Source organism: Pteropus medius, unplaced genomic scaffold (genome assembly GCF_902729225.1).
Source record: "Pteropus medius unplaced genomic scaffold, Ma_sr-lr_union100, whole genome shotgun sequence".
NCBI classification, from domain to species: Eukaryota; Metazoa; Chordata; class Mammalia; order Chiroptera; family Pteropodidae; genus Pteropus; species Pteropus medius.
This window is the reverse complement of record NW_024340849.1, coordinates 11,781,264-11,789,057: the sequence shown is the minus strand read 5'-3', so window position 1 is coordinate 11,789,057 and position 7,794 is coordinate 11,781,264.

Here is a 7,794-nt window from a genome sequence, read left to right as displayed (position 1 = left end):
ATACAACCATAAAAAGGTAAATTAAAATAGCAATCATGTGAGTTTGCAGCAGATAGAAATTGAATTACAGATTCAAGTGAAATTATTTTTAATTTTAACAAAAAGCTAAATTAATGAAAAATCAATACATGCTTTATAGTGTTTGCAGATCACTTTATAATTTTCAGACTCTTTTCACATTCTTTCTATCATCTGATCCCCGCAGCCCCGTGAGTTGAGCAGGACAAATGTATTTGTCCCCATTTTAGAGAAGAGGAAACTGAGGCTCAAAGTGATACATACAGCTATTAAGTGAAGGGGTCAGGACTAGAACTCAGATCTACTGACTTCTTATCCAGTGTTTTCTGGCTATGGCTCATTTGTAATTATTATTGTAGAGGGTGATGCTTTGAAAAGGATCGAAGCATTTCTTAGCCGGCATTCTTTCCAGAGGTTGAATCCTAAGAAGCTAAGATGGAAAGAAGTGAAGACAGAGTCCCTGGGCAGAAGCCTTTGGACCTTTGGGTGCATCCAGGAGGACTGAACAAACTCTGGGGAGGTTCCTGCCACAGTCCAGGTGAAGAAGCCTGTCCCCAGGTTCCGCTTAGACTTTCTAGGCTGCCAAAGGCATTGCCTCCACCTGGTGGCACCCCACAAGGTCCCACATACCAGTTACGTACGTAGATCAGGTGGCTGGGGTGCTGATTACTTCGTAACCAGAGGGCAGCCTTAGGGATAACTCATTGGTGTTTGTTGTTTCTCCTCTGACTGAGAATGCTTTTTATGTAAACTTCTCCAATATTAAATGGATCTCTATAATCACCGCTAAACAAAGACTGGCAGCGTTTTCTTAAGCTCCTGCCCACACGCTAAGGGGCTTATGGCCTTGTTTTCCAAAGTTAATTCCCTCTGGAACTGCCCAGCTCTCCCTAATAGGTCCAGGTGAGGTTAGCTTTTATTTACTGTTTATTTCAGAGTCTTGGGAGAAAAGCAGAAAAGACTTCAACAGCCACTGGTGAGGGACGATGGGGGAAACAGGGCAGAGCGGGACAAGGGGAGGTTGGAGCTTCCTTTGTGCAAGACATAAAGAGCTAGTCAATACTATTGTGGGCACGGTGGAGGGTACTCCAAGCAATCAGCCGGGGGTCATTGTTAGGGGCTAATCTACATGTGTATTTCCCAAGAACTCGATTAGGGAAGATGAATGGCCTGGGCCATGTCCCTAATTCTTCTAGCAAGAAGCAGCAATTTTCCAGCAGTTACGCAAGCTCCTAATCAGCCCGGCTTCAGCAAAAGTAAGGAGCCTGGCTTCTGAACTCCACCTCTGTTTAATTCATTAATTCATTAGGTGGATCAAAGAAAACTCCCCCCTCTTGGCCTCCCCGCCCTCCTGCTTCCCATATGGGCTGAACTAAGACACAGCGAAAGCCCCTGTAAACCCGGCGTGACTCTGAGAAACATTTCCAGAAGTAAGGAGAATGGGGTGATTGAGCGTGGGGGTGTCTTAAGAGAGGGAGGCTCTGTGTGCTGTGGGAAGGGCAATACAGAGCTACAACTGAAGTTGGGGGAGAAAGAGATCAGGGACTGCTTAGTCCTAGCAAAACAATGTGTAACCATCAGCAGCAATTACGCAATTACGTAAAGTTATAGCACAAGGTGACCCTTTTCTCTTGGATGTGTGCAGGAAATCCCATTTCCGGAAGTATTCCAGGTGGATTGCTTTACCCACAACACTTTAGAGAAATGGGCATCTATGGAATGAGTTCCCTGTGTATCGGGTGGGCAAGGTCTTGTTCCACAGCCGGTAATCATTTCCCCTTGAAGTGATGTTTTAGGTTTGGGTGTAAAATGTCTATTTAAGGGCCTATGTATAAAACAACTTGACTATCTGCATGTGGACTGTCCCCTCAGTAGATGCAGTTTAATCCTGGAATAACTCCCCCTGTCTCATACCTCACTGGAAAACCACTAGCTGATCCATGTTCATTCAGAGTAGGCAACTTAGCTTTAGTTTTAGGCAAAATAAAACACAACTCATATAATCATTACACACCTACACACACTAAAGTTTAACAAATTCCATTGTCTAGAGTTAAAAACAATATATGCCAGTTATTTTTATAGAATACTAACTCTATGCGAACGGGCACTCTTTCTAGTACTTTGAGTGAATTGCCTAATCAGTTCTCACAATAACCCTATGAGGTAGACACTGCTATCATCTACACTCAGATAAGGAATCTGAGGCACAGAGAGATTAAGCCACTTGCCAAAGGTTACACAGCTGGTTTCAGGTGGATCCAGGACTTGAACCCAGGTAGTTTTTCAGGAATGTTTGCTATGTTTACCACCTTCCAATAAGGTGTAATCTGTACTGTTAATTCTCCTGTAGCTTTAAGAGACCTAGGAGATAAGGTAAGAAAAGTTGAGAGTCAAAGGATCCAGGAATAATATGGTTTAGAGTTTGAGTGATATGGGAGTGACGGGCAGTCTATAATTTGTTTGGTCAATTATGATGACGACAGATATGCTTAGGTATACCACTCAATTTCCTAAGGCTGTCTTATAAAGTTTAGGGAAGTCTTGCTCTGTTCCCAGAGTTCCAATTCACTCTCAGTGGTTTGTAAATAATACGTTTTAAAGTGTCTGCCTTTGATGCTAGGAATTCTCCTATATACTAGACTGTGTATTGGATGCCATGGGCAAGATACGCAAGTTGCTGACAATGGCTGCAAAAAAAAAAAAAAAAAAATCAATAGCTGAATTCTTTATTCAATACTGACAGTGAGTCCAGGGATAAAATACACTATGCTTGTTCATCTCTCACTACCAAATCTTCCTGATCGATGAAATATTTTCCTACCTGCGGCATCAAAGAAGGTATCAAGAAAATGTTCTTGAGAAGCTTATCAGAAAGATAATTTTTTTTTTTTTTACAAATAGACAACTAATAATGAATATCCTTGGCCACATTTATAAAATTGGCACAAACATACATCCTACACACCAGTTTACTAGTCTATATGACAATAGGAATATTCTCTAACATTTTCAGACTAAATTGAAGTAAGTGTTGATAAAAGGATGGTGCAGTGAATAACTGTGGCTAAAATACGTAAATCGATGAAGAGATGGGACTATACGGGACTTTTCTGGCTGAACTGAGATTCTTCTTGGATGGGCATGTGGAGACAGACATTTCTTCTGATCACAAGATGAAACGGAGAGCTGTTGTGTTTCCTGGCAGTAACACAGTATTTGAAAGACTTCCTTTTGTATAAGCACAGGGGCCACAGTTATTTGCAGACCATCCAGTAATTAGCAAGAGGTCTCTCTTCCTTCGGCATTCCCACCGTTTCTCAATCAGGATATTTTTGAGAATGTCGTAAAACTAGTCTCCGATTTAGTTTTCTGTTATTTCAAAGGATCGTATATTTAAGCCGTAGGAAGGGGAACCTTGGAGATTATCTTGTCTGCTCGCTCACCTCTAGCCCCCACCTTCCCTTTGTAGATGTGGAAATGGGGGCGCAGAGAAGTTAAGGTATTTGCCCAAGATGAGACAGAATGTCTGTGGCAGGGCTTGGACTCCCCGACTCTCCGTTAAGCTGCTGTGGCTTCGCCATCCTACACTTGGATGTCCCATGCCTGTTCCTAGCATAAGTCTGTATATGAATCCAGAGAAATATATTTGTTGTACAGCACAATGAAATTACTCTTCACATGACTCCCCAATCATTTACCAACACTGTTACCATACTCCTGAGCTTGCTTTTGCAGTTGATGCCAATCCATGCAGCCTCTATGTAAGAGAAAAAAAAAAAATCCCTTGGCAATAGATTTGCAGGGCTTCTTAGCAAACAGCTGATATTCCTAGCCACCGGTGTGCTGTGATCAGCTCTTACTGGCCGTGAGAGCTGATGGTTAGCACCTCTTACCAGCTCTGAGTTCAGTGATGTCACATTGGTGGCTTGAAATCAGCCATAGTGGGAGTATGTTCACCACAGAAATTAATAAACGCTAAAAATCAGGGCATTCTCCCTCCTCCCTCCATTAATGGTTTTTAAATATTTACTAGCATGCTAGTGTTCCTACTTCATTAAAAAGCAAAGAAATCAGAAAGTATCATTAAAACTAGCATAGATCTATTAGATAAGAGATGTCTGCTCTTGGCCACAAAAAAAAAAAAAAAAAGAACGTCTGCATCATGGACTCAGAATATGTAAATAAGAAGGAAACTTGGATTCCTGCCAAAGAAATGGGTTTTTTTTTTTGAGTTGCTAGGAGCAAAGCTATATTAAGATAATTCCTCTTTACTTGTTTTCTAATTAAACTAATTGAATTCCGAGTGTCCAGGGGAAGCACAAGAGACATTTATCTTGAGGGGATGATGGTCTTGAAGCCCATCAATCCTCTTAGAGCAGTAAGAAGGCAAATCCAAGGATACCCATTTTGCAATAGCCTTGACTCGACCCCCACCCAGAGTCTGGCCATCTTTGGGTTTCTTCTCTCTTCTTTTCTTCCTCTTTACTTTGAAAGAACTCTCTTTGAAAGAACAGTTATCAGGGAGCCAATTCTCATTTCATTTGCACAGCGCCCTGTGAGATCACTATTATTATGCTGCTTTTATTCCCACTCTGCCCACATTCAATAGCCCATTTGGCTCTGTCTCTGAAATGTTTCTCATATCTGGACTCTCCTTTCTATCTTTGCCACATTGGAGGCCATAGTTTATTTTGATTGAACAGATTATTGAATTAGCCTTAACTGGTCTCCTTCCAGCTTTCTTAACTCCCTACTCTCTACTCAGCAACCAGATAATCTTTCAAAAATATAAATTGAATTGGGCTATCCCTGCATAAAGCCCTCTAAAGGCTTACTGTTATACTTAGGATAAGACCCAAACTCCATGTGCTGCTCTATACGACTTACCCTTGCCCATTTCTCAAACAGCCTCATTGAACACTCTGGCCACTCTCCTAGATGCCCTAACTTGCTCACCAAGCTACAGTCACATGGGCCTTTCATCTCTTCTGGAAATCCTCCATGCCCCTTCCTGCCTCAGGGCCTTTGCACTGATTATTCCCACTGCCTGAAATGCCACATGGTCCTTCTTGTCATTTTATTTTTCCCATAGCACCTTCCACTCTCCAAAACTACTTTACCTATTATCTGTTGCCTGCGTGTTACCCGTCTGCCCCTCATTAGGAGCTAAGCTGCATGAGAATAGAGACCCTGTCTATTGGGTCGCTGGCCTCCAGAACATATATTGCACATAGTGGTGGTTGATTTAATGAATAACTTCAAGGAACTCTATTTCACAGATGAGGAGACAGGTTAAGTAACTTGTCAAATTTCACAGAGCTATTAATGAGCCCTAGTGTACGTTTTTTCTCATTCTTATAATCAGTCTTCTGGAGTTTTTCTAAAATATTAATTATTTCCCAGGTGTTTGGAAAATGTCAAATGGCTTTGCTTTCCTTCCCAAATAGTCCACAGAAATCATTTGATCACTTTCAAAAGCCAGTTCCGTCCACTCCAGTCTTGTTAGCATCAGCGCTGGCTGGGGTTTCCTCCAACGCCTTTGATGTGCCCGTTCATCAATGAGGAGTCCGGACCCAATGCGACTGCCACTGCAGAGTGCTCAGAGCCCACCCCACCCGGCTTCTCCCTGAGCGGGGTGCCCCATCTTAGGGAAAGCCATTCTTCTTCCAAAGTGGCTCCTGCCACTCAACTGCAGACTAACAGCTTTAGTTTGCTTTCACAGTTGATGGCAATTTTATGGACATTTGTTTGTCAATTTTTATTGTACTATCTCCTCTGACTCCTTAAGCTCTAAAAATTCTGGTCTTATATGTCCTGATCAATCTAATTAGCCCCTTTTAATGACCAGATGCTTTCAATAGGGTTTTCAGATACTCCCCAGAAGTGTCTTCACTCAAATGTAAGGAGCTTACTACAATTTACTGCAGTGTGTGTGCAATGTAAGTTAAAGGAAGGAGCTTTAAAGAAATACAACTAGGAAATCTTTAAACATTTCGGAAATGACTTAAGAAAATAAGCGAGGATCACTCTGTATATTTATGCTTTCTATAGCTCAGGAATTAGACGTCACCTAAGAATGATGGCATCAGTTTATAGACGAAGTTGTAACAATATAGTACAGTTTCCTAATGATAGCAGCATTTTAGGGCAAACGAGCTAAACTTGGATACATGTGGATTTGTTATACTTGTATTTCTACTTTTGGTAAGGTTTGACATTTTTCCATAATAAAGGTTTATTTTAAAGGCAAAAACATTCCAAGATTTCTAAATCTGAATTTAATTTGCATGACACCAAATTTCATAACATTGTCTAAGCATAATTTTTGTAGCTCCCCAAATAGATATTTCTAATGTAGATAAAACCTAAGAATGATCCAGTAATTCCTCTTCTGGGTGGAATTCTACCCAATTTCACTGACAAAAAAAAAAAAAAAAAAATGGAAACAGGGACTAGAATAGAAATTTGTACACTCATGTTCATGGTAGCGGTTTTCACAACCCGAGTGTCCAGGGATGGATGACTGGATAAACAAAATGCGGTACAGACATACAACGAAATATTATTCAGCCATGAAAAGGAAGAGAACTATGGCGAAATATTATTCAGCCATGAAAAGGAAGGGAACTATGACACATATATGTTGCACAGAAATGAACTTTGAGGACATCGTGCTAAGTGAAATAAGCCAGTCACGAAAGCACAAAGCTTAGAAGACCCACTCGTATGAGGTTCTTACAGTCATGTTCACAGAGACTGAAAGAATGGGGGTTGCCAGGCCGGGAGAAGGAGAAACGGGGAGCTGGTGTTTGATGGATGCGGAGCTGCGGTTGAGGAAGAAGGAAAAGTTCTGGCGATGGGTCAATCCGGATCCCTAATAATTTGTTTTATTTACGTATTTTCATACCCTGAAACTCCTTATACAACGTATTTAGGAACTCTGGGTATGGAGCTGCTTTGCCCTTAACTTCTTGGTCTTCGTTCTCTTTCTTCTAATAAAGCAGTTCTTCTGGATAAAATTTGCCTTTGAGGATTATTTATTCTACGGACATTCATCGAAAAACCAGTGTTCTGTTTTTGTTTGCTCGGCTTTGGTTAAACAGCTCTAAGTGTTTCAGAGATAAACGTTCTAAGTCTTTTTAGATAATTCTCTTTGAAAGGGAGCAAATGTTAGGAAAAAGAAATCTGCGTATACCCTAGAAGACTGTGGCACAGAATGACAGTGTGGTTTGTTGGAAGCTGGGATGGGGAGGGACCACGGGGGGAAAAGGAGGAGAGAGGGAGGGAGAGAAGACAAGAAGAGGAGAGAAGTGAGGGTAAGGGAGAGAGAGACACACACAGGGACTGATTTAACTTCCCAGTGCTCTCTCGGTCCATCCACTTTGTCCCTACTGCTATCAAGTTCAGACAAGAGAAAATAATGCTTCATGCAGAAACAGCGATGATCTTCCCAGTTGCTCCCCGCTTCGTTTCACTCCCCTCAAGTCCATTCTTCACATACCTTCTGGAATGACGATCTACAAGGCAAAGGGCTGATGAAGTCTGTTCTCTGCCTTTGGGCTTCATCTTTTACCACATCCCGGTTACTGTCCCTTGTCTTCAGACTGTCCAAGTGCCACACTTGATGAGAAGCATAGATGACGTCAAGGAGCCTGGAAGTAAGAGGTGGTGTGGTCTTTGCTTGTCCATGAGCCTGCAGCCTGGGCTCCTGGGGACCCCTGGAGCTGTTGCATCTTTCTCTGAAGGGACCTGGAGTCACGCTAATGGTTGGAC